Source organism: Bos grunniens, chromosome X, assembly GCF_055505025.1.
Source record: "Bos grunniens cultivar Pamir isolate PY7600 chromosome X, Bosgru_T2T1.0, whole genome shotgun sequence".
NCBI classification, from domain to species: domain Eukaryota; kingdom Metazoa; phylum Chordata; class Mammalia; order Artiodactyla; family Bovidae; genus Bos; species Bos grunniens.
In genome coordinates, this window is record NC_141194.1 from 40049841 (window position 1) to 40068156 (window position 18316).

General features: G+C 42.1%; 1 pseudogene; it reads left to right on the plus strand.

Annotated features, from left to right (window-relative positions):
• The first annotated feature begins 16812 nt into the window (after window positions 1-16812).
• On the plus strand, window positions 16813-18019 carry LOC147340196 (small ribosomal subunit protein uS5-like; annotated as a pseudogene).
• Window positions 18020-18316: the final 297 nt, after the last annotated feature.

An 18316-nucleotide genomic window follows, 5' to 3' on the forward strand; every position in this document is an offset into this window, starting at 1 on the left:
AAAGATGCTATTGTCAAGCTGAACTGCCCTAAACCTGGCAGAATTAAAGTTCCAGATTGAAAAGGAAATTTCATGTATATTGAAAGGCCATTTATAGACCGTGTTGTAATCTAAAATCTAACCTATTAAAGTTTAAAAGTTTGGCTTTAAAACTGCACAAGGATCTATGTGTCGTCAAATGAGTTTTGACCTAGTTTTCACAAAGAGACTAAAAAGAGACCCTTTTGTTACTCCAGCAAGACCAACAATTTAGGTTATTACAGTTAGATTAAAAGGACCCAATGATAGATACACACTAAAAAACAACCACCCCGTAGCGTAAGTTAACACAATTTGGGGTTATACATAGGATTATAAGTACTGTGGGTTTCCCAGGCGGCGCTAGCGGTAAAGAACCTTCCTGCCAGTGCAGGAGACTAAGAGATGCACGTTTGATCCCTGGGTCAGGAAGATCCCCTGGAGGAGGGCAAGCAAACCCACTCCAGTATTCTTGCCTGGAGAATCCTATGAACAGAGGGGCCTGGTGGGCTGCAGTCCATAGGGTCACATAGAGTTGGACACAGCTGAAAAGACCTAACACATGCATGTAAGTATTATAATACTTATAAGTATCAACTGAATGACCTTTGCAAGGTAGTGGTGCTTCAAAGCTGGTCTAAGGGCCAACACTGGACTGGCTGAATGAGAAACATCTGGGGAGCTTTTTAAAGGACCCTCATTTCTGGGTCCCACCCCTGAAAACTGAGTATAGGCATAGCAGGCCCAGGAATCTGAAACATTTTTTAAAGTTCCACATATAACTGCAGTCAGGTTTGAAAACCATTTCCAGAGTGCACTGTTGGTCTTTAAAAAAAAAAAAAAAAGGAGGGAGGTTGCCAAACTTTAAAACTATAGACAAGTAGACACACACCCAGGTACCTATTACTGGCATATTTGCTTCAAGTATTATTTTCATTAAAAACATCAAGTGTTCCAATAAAGCCCCCGAGTCCCCCCACCCCATCCTCAGCCCCGTCCCCCTCCTCCATTTTGGAAGCCATCGTGGTCTGGACTCAGCGAGTGTCCCTCGGGCACTGTTTGTGGTGGTGCCCAGTCTGCTGCCAGGCGGCCCGTGCAGGAGCCACAGCAACTCACCCCCGGGCACCTCACTGGGTTTCTCTAGAGAAGGAGCAGGGAGAATCTTCCCTAAAGAACCCCAAGGAAAAAAAAACGGATTTAGTAAATTCAGGAACGTTGACAATGCAGCGTGTGAACAAAACAACCGTAGTGTAGTATCTTGTAGGCAAAGGTGTCAAAGGTCAAAAGTGGCGAAGGGATTCTGGGTTAGAAATGGTTTTCCCCACCAACTGTAAGGCCGTGGGATATGACATGACTGCTGATGGAAGAGGGTTTCAGGTATTGAGGTATGGAGAAGTCACTCTGGCTTAGACATAATCTAGTCATTCTGGCTTAGACATAATCTAACTCGAATTTCATGCTAACTAAACAGCCTGTGTGTGGCCTATGAAACACATATTGTATATCTGCTTTAATTATTGAAGAAAAGGGTGCATTGACCAGAAGTAAGAAAGTTCATGTTAAAAAATAAAGATTATGGACTTCCTGGGATGTCCAATGGTTAAGACTCCATGCTTCCAATGCAGGGGGCCCGGGTTCGATCCCTGGTAGGGGAACCAAGATCCCACATGCTGTGTGGCAGACAAAAAGTAAAAATTAAGTAAGATAAAAATAATAATATAAAGATCAAATGCTCCCCTTCCTGGGACACCGATGGTGGTGCTCCTTCAATAAGACTCCCTTCTCAGATGCCAAGGCCATACTGACTCGCTCTGTATGTGCTGATCTGTTTTTTCAGACCCTGCAGGAATGTATCCCTGACTTGTTTAATGTTCTTCGTTCTGATGAGCTATATTAATATAACTGCGCTGAAAACCAAGCTTCTCTAGAGCACTTTCTCAGAGTCATCTGAGAGGCTGTCTCTCACACTATAATCTTCAGTTTGGCTCAAATAAAACTCTTTCCTATTCCCATTATAGACTGTTTATTGATTATTTTCATCAACATTGCCTTCCCCCATTTGAAAAGACAAGATTTCTAGCCACCTCATTTTTCTTCACCTGGGGGAAAAGCCCCATGGGCGAGAATGGTTTGTCACCTGTTCCTTTCAGGAAAGGAAAACACTGAGCCCCAGCTTTGCAACAAGGGGCTTTGATTCTGCCCAAGACAATTCCTCTAGCTGAACGCCTGTAAGCCCAGCAGCCCGACTCTGCAGTATTCCCCAAACCGATAATGACAAATGAAGTAGCACTTTAACCATCTGTTCTAGTTGCTGCATTTTGCCTCTGGTGTTTATAAACCTGCTTTCATGAAAATCAAAAACAAAGCCCAGAGTTTAGCAGAAAAGTATGGCTGGGTGAGCAGCCAAAAGCAATTTCCATCTCGGAAAGAAACACAACTTAATTTATTTTTAGCCAAGATGTTTTGGAAACGTGTGATTTGCTTCAGAGAAAGAAATGTAGTGTGCTCTGGTGTTGCTCAGGCGCCCCTCCTTTTGAAAGAAAAGCAAGAAAATGTAGGGGTGTGGCAACGTTGAGGGGGTACTTTTCTGTTTATATTTGGCTTTGTTGCCGAAATTAGCACAAAGGATCTTCTGGAACATTGGCCCATGTAGTTCAAGTGATTCCTGGTAATGCTTGGGGGACGATATTCATAAATGACCAATAGCGGTTAGCTTTCCTCTGTGTTCACTTTGGAAAAACCCAGTGGGGATTTTTCCTTATTGATTTGCTAAGTGATATCACGAGATCACATAATATTTATTTGCTTTTTCCTACAGAATAGGACAACATGAAAAGATTGGATTATTTCATTCTCAGAAAGCAGGACAGCCCTAATCCTCAGCATCATATGAGTTATCATGCACAGGAAGAAATTTCAGCTCAAAAAGCTTAAATGACTTTTTCTGGGGTTGCTCAGAGAAAAATGAGAAATTGTTTTCTTTGTATTAAACTATTGGTCAAATGAATAAAGCAAACAGGAGGTAGCTTTGTAAAACTACCCCACAGTTATGGATGGTGCTGATGGCTGGGGCTCCTGCGTGGTGACTTGACTGGACTCCATCAGCATTTAATAATGAAATGTTTCATCTGTGGGACTGGGGACCAAAATACATGGTTTTATCTCTTTGAAGAGATAGCTAGCATTTCCTGTTGTTATTGTTCAGTCACCAAGTCGCGTCCAACTCTTTGCGACCCCATGGACTGCAGCACGTCGGGCTTTCCTGTCCTTCGGTCTCTCCCTGAGTTTGCTCAAACTCATGTCCGTTGAGTCAATGATGCCATCCAACCATCTCATCTGCTGTCGCCCCTTCTCCTCTTCCTGACTGTGCCTGATACTATTTGTTGATCAATTCTACCCCCCACCCCGTGATTAATGTTACATTCCCAGAGGAGAGAATATTGAAGATGTTTTTGTCCAGAAACAAGTCACACTATCTTCAAAGGAAACAAAGGAAAAAATTGTTTTAAATTTGCATAATGTTACCCATCAAATGTATTTCAATTAGAAAAGCTGTACTGCAGGGATTAAAGTTACTATTAATTATTAGCGAGCACATTGTAACTGAATCTGCCTGCAATGAGGGAGACCTAGGTTCCATCCCTGGAAAATACAGGGAAAATCCCTGTAGAAGAGAACAGCTACCCACTCCAGTATTCTGGCCTGGAGAATTCCATGGACTGTACAGCCCATGGGGTCACAAAGAATCAGACACGACTGAGTGACTTCCACTTTCAAATGGTAAGAAGTGTTATGTATCTATTTTTAATATTTTTATTTTTGCCTGTGCTGGGTCTTTGTTGCTGTGAGTGGGGACCACTCTCTAGCTGCAGCATGCAGCCTTCTCTGGCTGTGGAACACAGCCTCTAGGGCACTGAGCTTCAGTAGTTGTAGCGCATGGGCTTAGTTGCTCCGTGGCATGTGGGATCAGACCAATGACCGAACCTGTGTCGCCTGCATTGGCAGGCAGATTCCTAACCAGCGGACCACCAGGAAAGTCCGTAAGTATTGTATTTGTAACTGTGTTCTTTTCCTTCTCCTTTCTAAATTTATTACCAAAGCAGAAAAATCGAATGAAATTGCATAAAACTAGAAATGCAGAAAATAAGACGAGAACTTCTGTAGCTTTCACGGCTTCTAATAAACGGGCTCTGCAATGCCGCAGACTTCGGAGAGAATGCCACTCAGCATTTTCTACGTCATTTTTTAACAATGAAAACCAATTTGAGAATTAAGGCCTGGCAGACAATATATTTAGTCTTGCTATGGTAAGGAACATTCTCGCCTAAAACAACGAACATGAGGAAGTGAATTTTGAAGCGTCTCCCAGATCGTGAGATTTCTCCAAGTTTTGTACCCTATGTCTGTTCCTCCTTTGCTGTATCATTAATAAGTACCCGTATGTGCCATCTTGCTAACCACCTTACCCCCCCGGTCCTTTCTGTAAGTCTCTCTGCACTAGTGGCCAGAACAGAGTGATGGCTAAATAGATAACAGTGCTTTCTCAGGGGTTCCAATCTGGGCACTTCAACTCCAGATGTTAACTCAGCGGCCTCAGCATCAAAGGAATCAAATTCTTTGTTATCATAGTTCTAATCAACTAGGATGCGAATGATTTAGTAAATACAAGTGTCAATCACATAGTACTTTGAGTTAGGACCTGTGTGTCAAGATCTGCCTGGTAACACATAAGGACTTACATTTGTAATATTTTTTTAAAGCCTCCAAATTTACCAGCGATTTAAAGCCTCCAATTTACCAGCGATTCCAGTAAATTCGCTCTGGGCTCCCTTAAGGGCCTCTTAGGAAGCCCTCACTCCCTGGGGGCAGCAGCTATTTTGAGCACTGGCCTTTATGACTGCACCTTGGAAACCATTTGAGTTCTGACTGAAATGTACAGTTTGCAATGTATTACCAACAAGCAGAATTCTTAATAAGCTGGTTTCCTGTAGTGCATCAAAACAAGTCTAACTGATGTATCAAAGAGAGCGAGATGAAGCCTACTGCTTGTAATAAATGGTTTTATGCTCTTCTATTTATCTCCACCTTCAGCCTGTCAACTAATTTTAGGATTAAAAATTAGAAAACTGCCTCTATGTGACTAGTTTTCAATTCTGCCGATATTAACATTTTAGTAACTGGCAAATGGCATCGGTTGCTCATTAGAATAAATCTACTTGATTGCACAGGCAAGCTCCCCTGGAAGAAAATACATATTTCCCCCACAGGATTCAAAGCTATTTTCATTTGCAATGCAAATACAGGCAGCCTATAAGCATCATTTTCTTTCCCTGAAATTGTCTCTTGAGGAAGGCTGCGGGAGGTTGGGGGGAGCGGATAAAGGTTGCTCACCACTAATACACTTCTAGAAGCTATCAGAGGTTCTGATTTGAGCAGTATGCTTTCTAATTAGCATGGGGTGCTATAGGTCAAAGGGTACAAATTTGCATCTACAAGAAGAATAAGTTCTGAGGCTGTAATGAATAGCATGCTGACGGTAGTTAATAAAAAGGTATTTGATACTTGAAAGTTGGCAAGAATAGATCGTAAGCATTCTCTCCACACACACACACACAGAGTTAACTATGTTAACTATGTCAGGTGATGGGTGTGTTAATTATCTTGATCTTGGTAATCATTCTATGTGTATGCATGTCAATAAATCACATTGTACACTTTATTCTATTTTTAACTTTTGGCTGCATCGCATGGCTTGCAGGATCTTAGTTCCTAGACCAAGGAATGGAACATATGCCTCCTGCAGTGGAAGTGCAGAGTCCTAACCACTGGACTGCCAGGAAAGTCCCCCGTTGTACACTTTAAATACATACAATTATATTTGGCAATTATTCCTCAATACAGTTTAAGCAAACTAGAAATCATCCATACTTCAATTTGAAAAAAAGAGTAAACTGGAAATACCAAGGCAATGTACAGATTCAATGCAATCTCTATCAAATTACCAATGGCATTTTTCACAGAACTAGAACAAAACTAAGATCATGGTATCTGGTCCCATCACTTCATGGCAAATAGATGGGGAAACAGTAGCTGACTTTATTTTTCTGGGCTCCAAAATCACTGCAGATGGTGACTGCAGCCATGAAATGAAAAGACGCTTACTCCTTGGAAGGACAGTTATGACCAACCTAGACAGCATATTAAACAGCAGACATTACCTTGTCAACAAAGGTCCCATCTAGTCAAGGCTATGGTTTTTCCAGTGGTCATGTATGGATGTGAAAGTTGAACTATAAAGAAAGCTGAGTGCTGAAGAATTGATGCTTTTGAACTGTGGTGTTGGAGAAGACTCTTGAGAGTCCCCTGGACTGCAAGGAGATCCATCCAGTCCATCCTAAAGGAGATCAGTCCTGGGTGTTCATTGGTAGGATGGATGTTGAAGCTGAAACTCCAATACTTTGGCCACCTGATGCAAAGAGCTGACTCATTTGAAAAGACACTGATGCTGGGAAAGATTGAGGGCAGGAGGAGAAGGGGACGACAGAGGATGGCATCACCGACTCAATGGACATGGGTTTGGGTGGACTCCAGGAGTTGGTGATGGACAGGGAGGCTTGGCATGCTGTGGTTCATGAGGTCGCAGAGAGTCGGACACAACTGAGTGACTGAACTTAACTGAGAACAAAACATTTTTTAATTTGTATGGAAACACAAAAGACCTTGAATAGCTGAAGAATCCTAAGAAAGAAAAATGGAGCTGGAGGAATCAGGCTCCTTGACTTCAGGCTATATTACAAAGCTACAGTAATCAAAAGAGTATGGTACTGAAACAAAAGCAGAAATATAGATCAACAGAGCAGGATAGAAAGCCCAGAAATACACCCATGAACCCATGGTCAGTCTATGACAAAGGAGGCAAGAACATACAAAGGAGGAAAGACAGTCTCTTCAATAAATGGTGCTAGAAAAACTAGACAGTTACATGTAAAAAAATGAAATTAGAACATTCGCTAACACCATATATAAAACTAAAGTCAAAATGGATTAAAGGCCTAAATGTAAGACCAGATACTATAAAACTCTTAGAAGCAAACACAGGCACAACACTTTGTGACATAAATCACAGGAACATCTTTTTGAATCCACCTCTAAGAGTAATGAAAATAAACAAATGGGACCTAATTAAACTTAAAAGCTTTTGCACAACAAAGAAAATCTTAAAAAATTAAAATACAACCCACAAAATGAGAGAAAAATATTTGTAAATGAAGCAACTGACAAGGGATTAATCTCCAATATAGACAAATAGCAACATGCAACTCTATATAAAAAAAAAACCCCAAAAGTGGGCAATCTAAATAGACATTTCTCCAAAGAAGACATAGAGATGGCCAATATACACACGAAAAGATGCTTAACATCACTAATTATTGGAGAAACGTGAATCAAAACTGTAATGGGGTATCACCTCAAACCAGTCAGAATGACAATCCTTTAAAAATCTACAAACAATAAATGCTGGAGAGGGTGTGGAGAAAAGGGAAGTCTCCAACACTGTTGGTGGGAATGTAAATTGGCAAAGCTACTATACAGAACACCATGGAGGTTCCTTTAAAAACTAAAACGAGAACTACCGGCGCCATCCCTGGTGGCTCAGTGGTACAGAGTCCTCCTGCCAATGCAGGAGACACAGGTTTGATCCCTGATCTGGGAAGACACCACATACCAAGAAGCAACTAAGCCCATGCACCACAGCTATGGAGCCTGTGCTCTAGAGCCCAAGAACCACAATTACTGAACCCTTGTGCCACAAGTACTGAAGACCTCACACCCTAGTGCCTGTGCTCAGCAACAAGAGAAGCCATGGCAATGAAAAGTCTGTGTACTGCAACTAGAGAGTAACCCCAGCTCACTGTGACTAGAGAAAAGCCTGCACAGCAATGAGGATCAAGCACAGCAAAAGAAAAAAATTAATAAAATTTTTAAAAAATAAAAAAAAAAGAACTACCATATGATCCAGCAATCACACACCTGGGTAAATATCTAGAAAAAACTAATCTGAAAAGATACATGCACCCCAATGTTCATAACAGCACTATTTACAATAAATGTCAAGATATGGAAGCAACTTGACTATCCATCAACATAGGAATTGATTTAAAAAAAAAAGACACGGTACAGGGAATTCCCTGGCGGTCAAGTGGTTAGGACAACACATTCTCACTGCTGAGGGAGCAGCCCTCCCCACAAAAAAAGACATAGTACATATATACAATAGAATATTACTCAGCTACAAAAAAATGAACAAACTGATGCCAACTTGCAGCAACATGGATGGACCTAGAGACTCTCATACTAAGTCAGTCAGATAAAGACAAAAATAGTATCACTTACATGGAATCTAAGAAAAAAGATACAAATGAACTTATTTACAAAACAGAAACAGACTTACAGACTTCAAAAATAAGTTTATGGTTAACCAAAGGGGAAACATGGCATCAATTAGGAGACTGGGATTAACATATACACACTACTATATATAAAACAGATAACCAACAAGGACCTACTACAGAGCACAAGGAACTCTACTCAATATTCTATAATAACCTATATGGGAAAAGAATCTGAAAAAGAATACATATATATATTGTATATATGTACAACTGAACCATTTCACTATATACCTGAAACCAACACAACATTATAAAACTACGTGCTGTGCTGTGCTCAGTCGCTTCAGTCATGGCCGGCTCTTTGCAAGCCCATGGACTGTAGCCCACCAGGCTCCTCTGTCCATGAGATTTTCCAAGCAAGAATACTGGAGTGGGTTGCCGTGCCCTCCCTCCAGGGGATCTTCCTGACCCAGGAATCAAACTCTCATCTGCATCTGCATTGGCAGGCGAGTTCTTTACCACTAGCGCCACCCGGGAAACATATATATAAATGAAGTTTATATATGATTTTTTAATCATATAAATGTTTATAAATGAACTTCATATATATGAAGTTGTTGTTCAGTCGCTAAATCATGTCTGACTCTGCAATCCCATGGACTGATAGACTTCAGTCGTGTCCGGCTCTTTGCAAACCCACGGACTGTAACCCACCAGGCTCCTCTGTCCATGGGATTTCCCAAGCAAGAACATTGGAGTGGGTTGCCGTGCCCTCCTCCAGGGCAATAAAATGAAAATAAATAAATAAATAAGCTTAAAAACCAAATTGGGAATACTAATTGAAGAAGGAAACAAGACAACCAGATTAGAAGATTCCAGGGGCCCTGGTAGGGGAGCAGTGAATAAGTTTCTAAACCCTAGTGAAAATGTTTAGTCGCTCAGTTGTGTCCAACTCTTTGCGACTCCATGGACTACAGCCTGCCAGGCTCCTGTGTCCATGAAATTCTCCAGACAAGAATACTGGAGTGGGTTGTCATTTCCCTCTCCAGGGGGTCTTCCCCACCCAGGGACTGAACCCAGGTCTCCCGCACTGCAGGTGGATTCTTTACCATCTGAGCTACCAGGGAAGCCCTAAACCCTGGACTGGTCCCCAAATCTCATATTCTGAACATTTGTCTGGTCAAATTAAGGAAAAATGAGAGAAATAGGTACAACATAGTAAGATTTTCATAACATTGGATGTCTCATTTAAAAGACTGCCTTATAAGCTTCCCCGGTGGCTCAGTGGTAAAGAATCTGCCTGTCCATATAGGAGACTCAGGTTCGATCCCTGGTCTGGAAGATCCCACATGCCATGAGGCAACTAAATCCGTGCACCACAAGTACGGAAGCCCGTGCATTCTAGGGCCTGTGCTCTGTAACAAGAGAAGCCACCAAAATGAGAAGCTGTGCACTGCTACCAGAGAAGAGCCTCTGTAGCAACAAAGACCCAGCACAGCCAAAAATAAATAAATAAAATTATAAAAATAAGTAAATGAAAAATAAAAGACTGCCCTATAAGATTATAGGATCTTTGGATCTTTTCTTAGTATTATTTAAATTTTTATTGAAATATATATATTTTACATTCTCTTCCATTATAGGTTATTACAAAATATTGAGTATAGTCCCCTGTGTTACAGAGTAGGTCCTTGTCAGTTATCTATTTTATATAGATGGATCTTTGAAATTTAAATCTCCATCCTTATATGATGAGGTGGCTTTGTGTGTATGTGTGTTTCATTCTCTAACTGGTATAGCACAAGGTTGACAAACACCTCCAAGAAGACACTAAATAACTGTTTCTCCTATATTCATAGTCAGACAAATATAAGTAAAATCAAGAAGCAGAGGAAGCACTCACTCCCAATTAAGAGTAAGAAAAATCCCCTGAAAGAACAAACAATGAAACCAACCTCTCCAGTCTACTAGATCTTCAGTTCAAAAAAGAAGTTACAAAAATACTGAAGGAATTACAAAAGGCTATCAATAGAAGTACGGATCACTATAACCAGGAATTAGAAAGTATAAAGAGGAGACGATTAAAATCAGAAAACTCAGGACTTGCCCGGCAGTCCAGTGGTTAAGACTCTGTGCTTCTACTGGAGGGGGCACAGGTTCGATCCTCAGTTGGGGAACTAAGATCCCACATGCTACGAGCCACGGCTGAAAGCAAAAATAAATAAAAGGAGAACGTTTAAAAAAAAAATTAGAAAACTCATGTGTTAAGATGAAAGCTGAGCTAAAGGCAATAAATAGCAACTTTAATAATGCAGAAAAATAATAAATGATCTGGAAGATAGAATACTAGAAACTGCCCAAGCAGAACAGTGGACAGAAAAATGAAAGCAATGTATATGAGACCTATCAGATTATATAAAGTGAGCCTACCCACTCATAACAGGGTTCCCAGAAGGAGAAGAAAGAGAAATAGGGATCAAAAATGTATATGAAGAAATTATGGTGGAAAATTTCCTAAAGAAGAAAATAGACACCCAGGTACAGGAAGTACAGAGGATCCCAAACAAGATGAACCCAAACAGACCTACACTAAGATGTAATTAAAATGGCAAAAGTTAAAGAGAGGATTCTAAAGTCAGTAAGAAAAAAACAAAGTTAGTTACAAGGGAACCCCCATAAGGCTATCAGCTGATTTCTCTACAAAAAAGTGGCAAGCCAAAAAAGAGTGGCAAGAAATAGTCAAAATCCTGAAAGGGAAAAACCTGCAACCTAGGATACTCTACTCAGCAAGATAATCATTTAAAATGGAAGGAGAGACAAAGAATTTCTCAGAGAAATAAAAACTAAAAGACTGCAGCAATACTAAACCAATCCTAAAAGAAATATTGAAAGGTCTACTCGAAACAGAAAAGCAGCAAGAATCTGTAAGAGAAAATAACAATTGGAAAGTAAATCACTTAAATAAGTGAGTACAGGGAATTCCCTGGTGGTCCAGTGGTTAGGACTCAGTGTTTCCACTAACCAAGATTTTGTGAATTCAATTATAACTCCAAAGAACAGCAAAAAGATGAACATGAAGATGTAAAAGAGGACATCAAAATCATAAAATGTGGGGAAGCGGAATAAAAAATTGTAGATTTTTTTTGTACGTAATTCATTTGGCTGCACTGGGTCTCTGCTGCTGTTCGCAGGCTTTCTCTAGTTACACTGCACAGGATCCCCATTCAGTGCCTTCTCTCGTTGCAGAGCACAGGCTTTCAGTAGTTGTGGCACGCTGGCTTTGTTGCTCCTCCGCATGTGGGATCTTCCCAGACCAGGGATCGAATCCATGTTCCCTGCATTGGTAGACAGATTCTTAACCAGGCAAGTTCTGTAGTTTTTTCTAAAGAATGTGCTTCAGCCTATATGACTACCGGTCTAAAGCATGTAGACACAGTACTGGGTTAACATACTTGAAAATCAGGGTAACCACAAATCAAAATTCTCCAAGCTAGGCTCAAAATTCTTCAGGCTAGGCTTCAACAGTACGTGAACCAAGAAATCCCAGACGCACAAGGTGGGTTTAGAAAAGGCAGAGGAACCAGAGATCAAATTGGCAACATCCGTTGGATCATAGAAAAAAAATGAGAATTTCAGAAAAAACATCTACTTCTGCTTCACTGACTATGTTAAAGCCTATGACTGTGTGGATCACAACAAACTATGGAAAATTCTTAAAGAGATAGTAATACCAGACCACCTTACTGTTGCAGGAAGGGGGACCTCTTCCAGGGCCCGAAACTGGGCTCTTGTATAACACTTGGAAATGAATTGTTTGAGGAGACACACGTGCTGACAAAGCAAGAGATTTTATTGGGAAAGGGCACCCGGGTGGAGAGCAGTAGGGTAAGGGAACCCAGGAGAACTGCTCTGCCATGTGGCTCGCAGTTTCGGGTTTTATGGGGATGGGATTAGTTCCTGGGTTGTCTTTAGCCAGTCATTCTGACTCAGAGTCCTTCACGGTGGTGCACGCCTTGTTCAGCCAAGATGGATGCCAGAGAGAAGGATGCTGGGAGGTGGTAGGACATGTGGTTTCTCCTTTTGACCTTTCCCGAACTGTTCCAGTTGGTAGAGACTTATTAGTTCCCTGTTCCTTACCAGGACCTCCTGTGCTAAAACATCTCATGCAGATGGTTACTATGGTGCCTGGCCAGGGTGGGCGGTTTCAATCCCCTAACATTACCAGCCTCCTGAGAAAACTGTATGCAGTTCAAGAAGCAACAGTTAGAACTGGACATGGAACAACAGACTGGTTCCAAACTGGGAAAGGAGTATGTCAAGGCTGTATATTGTCACCCTGCTTATTTAACCTATATGCAGAATACATCATGGGAAATGTGGGGCTGGATGAAGCACAAGATGGAATCAAGATTGCCAGGAGAAATATCAATAACCTCAGATATGCAGATGACACCACACTCATGGCAGAAATTGGAGAGGAACTAAGGAGCCTCTTGATGAAGGTGAAAGAGGAGAGTGAAAAAGCTGGCTTAAAACTCAATATTCAAAAAACTAAGATCATGGCATCTGGTCCCATCACTTCATTTCAAATAGATAGGAAACAAAACAGTGACAGATTTTATTTTTCTGGGCTCCAAAATCACTGCAGATGGTGACTGCAGCCATGAAATTAAAAGATGCTTGCTCCTTGAAAGAAAAGCTATGACCAACCTAGATAGCATATTGAAAAGCAGAGACATTACTTTGCCAACAAAGGTCTGTCTAGTCAAGGCTATGGTTTTTCCAGTAGTCATGTATGGATGTGAGAGTTGGACTGTGAAGAAGGCTGAGTGCTGAAGAATTGATGCTTTTGAAGTGTGGTGTTGGAGAAGACTCTTGAGAGTCCCTTGGACTGCAAGGAGATCCAACCAGTCCATTCTGAAGGAGATCAGCCCTGGGATTTCTTTCAAGGAGTGATGCTAAAGCTGAAACTCCAATACTTTGGCCACCTCATGCGAAGAGTTGACTCACTGGAAAAGACTCTGATGCTGGGAGGGATTGGGGGCAGGAGGAGAAGGGGATGACAGAAGATGAGATGGCTGGATGGCATCACTAACTCGATGGACGTGAGTCTGAGTGAACTCCGGGAGTTGGTGATGGACAGGGAGGCCTGGCGTGCTGCGATTCATGGGGTCGCAAAGAGTCGGACATGACTGAGTGACTGAACTGAACTGAATGGTTTTTCTAGTAGTCATGTATGGATATGAAAGTTGGATCATAAAGAAGGCTGAGTGCTGAAGAACTGATGCTTTTGAAGTGTGGTATTGGAGAAGACTCTTGAGAGTCTCTTGGATTGCAAGGAGATCAAACCAGTCAATCCTAAATGAAATCTATCCTGAATATTCATTGGAAGGACTGATGGTAAAGCTCCAACACCTTGGCCACCTGATATGAAGAGCCGACTCATTACAAAAGACCCTGATGCTGGGAAAAATTGAAGGCAGGAGGAGGAGGAGATGACAGAGGATGAGACGGTTGGATGGCATCACCAACTCTATGGACATAAAGTTTGAGCAAGCTGCAGCAGATGGTGAAGAACAGGGAAGTCTGGCGTCCATGGGGTCACAAAGAGTCAGACACAACTGAGCGACTGAACAACAACAAATCAAAAACATGATAGATACACAAAAACCAAAAAGAAGATAACTCAAGCATAATAGATTCTCAAAAAAGAACTACAAAAGACCATCAAACCACAAAAGGAAAAACAAAAAGAAAGGAAGAAGAAATATAAGGTCAACTGGAAAAAAAGGTTTTAATGGCAATAAATACATTATCTATCAATAATTACCTTAAATGTCAATGAACTAAATGCACCAATCAAGACATACAGTGCAAATGGGAAGGCAATCTAAAAATGAGTGGATATATGTGAGAGTGTTAATAGCCTCGGTAGGGAGGCCAGAGGTCCCCAAGCAGCAAATGGCAGACTTTTTTTTTCTTTTCACTTCTAATCCTATGTTGTCATGGCGACACCTGGTTAACTAATCTCAAACCTTGAGCTAACCATTGTGTTTTTCTTATGGAAATATCTTTAAGGTATGTTAATGAACTATGTATTTGCTTGGAAATCTGCCTTTCTTCAAGATTCATGTCAATTGTTTTATGGCCAGGATGACTTACCTTGTGCCAATGCTATCTCAAGATGCATGTTGTGGGTGAGGGGCCTGGTGCAACTCTCTCAGTTTTGAGGCATTTCCTTTCTCTAATTAGCAGCTTGCTAATAGCTGGATCACGGAAAAAGCAAGAGAGTTCCAGAAAAACATCTATTTCTGCTTTACTGACGATGCCAAAGCCTTTGACTGTGTGGATCACAATAAACTGTGGAAAATTCTGAGAGAGATGGGAATACCAGACCCCCTGACCTGCCTCTTGAGAAACCTATATGCAGGTCAGGAAGCAACAGTTAGAACTGGACATGGAACAACAGACTGGTTCCAAATAGGAAAAGGAGTTCGTCAAGGCTGTATATTGTCACACTGTTTATTTAACTTATATGCAGAGTACATCATGAGAAATGCTGGACTGGAAGAAACACAGGCTGGAATCAAGACTGCCGGGAGAAATCTCAATAACCTCACATATGCAGATGACACCACCCTTATGGCAGAAAGTGAAGAAGAACTAAAGAGCCTCTTGATGAAAGTGAAAGAGGAGAGTGAAAAAGTTGGCTTAAAGCTCAACATTCAGAAAATGAAGATCATGGCATCTGGTCCCATCACTTCATGGGAAATAGATGGAAACAGTGTCAGACTTTATTTTTGGGGGCTCCAAAATCACTGCAGATGGTGACTGCAGCCATGAAATTAAAAGACGCTTACTCCTTGGAAGAAAAGTTATGACCAACCTAGATAGCATATTGAAAAGCAGAGACATTACTTTGCCAACAAAGGTCCGTCTAGTCAAGGCTATGGTTTTTCCAGTGGTCATGTATGGATGTGAGAGTTGGACTGTGAAGAAAGCTGAGCGCTGAAGAATTGATGCTTTTGAAGTGTGGTGTTGGAGAAGACTCTTGAGAGTCCCTTGGACTGCAAGGAGATCCAACCAGTCCATTCTGAAGGAGATCAGCCCTGGGTGTTCTTTGGAGGGAATGATGCTAAAGCTGAAGCTCCAGTACTTTGGCCACCTCGTGCGAAGAGTTGACTCACTGGAAAAGACTCTGATGCTGGGAGGGATTGGGGGCAGGAGGAGAAGGGGACGACAGAGGATGAGATGGCTGGATGGCATCACTGACTCGATGGACGTGAGTCTGAGTGAACTCCAGGAGTTGGTGACGGACAGGGAGGCCTGGCGTGCTGTGATTCATGGGTTCAGAAAGAGTCGGACACGACTGAGCGACTGAACTGAACTGAACTGAATGGGTATATAACTCCTTGCTAAAAACTAGCAAGGAGGCACTCTTTCTGTCCCCTTTTGATGTCTGTGTCAGCTTTCTCTATCTCTTTTATACTTCAATAAAACTTTATTATACAAAAAGCTCTGAGCGATCAAGCCTTGTCTCTGGCCCTGGATTGAATTCCTCTCCTCCAGAGGCCACGAATCCTGGTGTCATTCATGGCTCATAGCAGCAAACTTTCATCTGTGTACATATAACTGATTCACTGTGCTGCATAGCAGAAACTAATACAACACTGTAAAACAACAATACTCCAAGAAAAAATAATTTAAAAAAAGACACAGAGTGGCAGACTGGGTAAGAAAACAAGAGCCTACAATATGTTGCCTACAAGAGACCCATTTTAGGGCAAAGGGCACACATAGATTGAAAGTGAGGCGATGAAAAAGGCTATCTCACGAAAATGGAAATGACAAGAAAGTAGGGGTAACAATACTCATATCAGACAAAACAGACTTTTAAAAAAGGCCATAAAGAAGGATAAAGAAGAACACTATACAATGATAAAAGATGAGTACAAGAAGAGAATGCTATACTCATTAACATATACGCACTGAGTATTGGTTGTTGCTGTTGTTCAGTCGCTCAGTCGTGTGCTCAGTCGTGTCCGACTCTTTTTGACCCCATGGACTGCAGCATGCCAGGCTTCTCTGTCCTTCACTATCTCCCAGAGTTTGCTCAAACTCATGTCCATTGAGTCGGTAATGCCACACAACCATCTCATCCTCTGTCACCACTCTCTCTTCGTGCCCTCAGTCTTTACCAGAACTCAATATAGGAACACCTAAATACATAAAACTTACTAATAGACATAAAGGGAGAAATTGACAGGAACACAATAATACTAAGAAACATTAACACCCCACTGACATCATTGACAGATCTTTCAGACCAAAACAAAACAAAACGGTAAGGCAACAGAGATCCTAAATTCCACAATAAAATAGAGAGACATAATTGATATTTTCAGGACATTACAGCCTCAAAATACCAGAATACGATTCTTCATAAGAACACCAAATGGCGGATGATGCTGGTGCTTTGAGAAGGCCTAGAGGCCCCAGGGGCCCTGGAATGGGAGGCCCTGGTGGCTTCCAAGGTGGCTTCAGCAGGGGGGTCCTGGGCTTGGGTCACAGCCGGGATCAGGGATAGGGCAGAGACCACAGAGCTCACGGAGGCAAGGCCAAGGACAAGGTGTGGCTCCCGGTTACCAAGCTGGGCTGCCTGGTCAAGGACATGAAGATCAAGTCCCTGGAGGAAATTTCTCTCTTCTCTCTGCCCATCAAAGAATATGACATCATTGACTTTTTCCTGGGAGCGTCCCTCAAGGACGAGGTTTTAAAGATTGCTGCTGCTGCTAAGTCGCTTCAGTCGTGTCCGACTCTGTGCGACCCCATAGACGGCAGCCCACCAGGCTCCCCCGTCCCTGGGATTCTCCAGGCAAGAACACTGGAGTGGGTTGCCATTTCCTTCTCCAATGCATGAAAGTGAAAAGTGAAAGTGGAGTCGCTCAGTCGTGTCTGACTCTTAGCAACCCCATGGACTGCAGCCCACCAGGCTCCTCCGTCCATGGGATTTTCCAGGCAAGAGTACTGGAGTGGGGTGCCATTGCCTTCTCCAGATTAAGCCCATGCAAAAACAGACCATGCTGGTCAGCAGACCAGGTTCAAGGCATTTGTTGCCATCAGGGATTACAACGGACATGTCGGTTCGGATGTCAAGTGCTCTAAGGCAGTAGCCACTGCCATCCTTGGGACCATCATCCTGGCCAAGCTATCATCCCCATGTGACGAGCGTACTAGGCAAATAAGATTGGCAAGTCCCACACCGTCCATTGCAAGGTGACTGGACGGTGTGGCTCTGTGCTGGTGTGCCTCATCCCTGCTCCCAGGGGTACTGGCATCATCTCAGCCCCTGTGCCCAAGAAGCTCCTGATGATGGCTGGCACTGATGATTGTTACACCTCTGCCAGGGGCTGCACCACCACCCTGGAATTTTCGCCAAGGCTACTTTTGATGCCATTTCCAAGACCTACAGTTATCTCACCCCTGATCTCTGGAAAGAGACAGTGTTCACCAAGTCTCCGTATCAGGAATTCACTGACCATTTTGTAAAGACCCACACCAGAGTCTCTATGCAGAGGACCCAGGCTCTAGCTGTAGCCACCACATAATTTTATATGAGAAAAATAAAGTGAATGAAGCCAGAAAAAAACAAAAATACCAGAATACACATTCTTTACAATTACACATGGAACATTCTTTAGAATAGTAGGACACAAAACAAGCATCAACAAATTTAAGAGAATAGAAATTATTTCAGGGATCTTTTCTGATCACAGTGGTATTGTTAGGGGAAGCACACTGATTGAAACCACCCACCCTGGCCAGGCACCATAGTAACCACTTGCATGAGTTGTTTTATGACAGGAGATCCTGATAAGGAATACAGAACTAATAAGCCACCACCA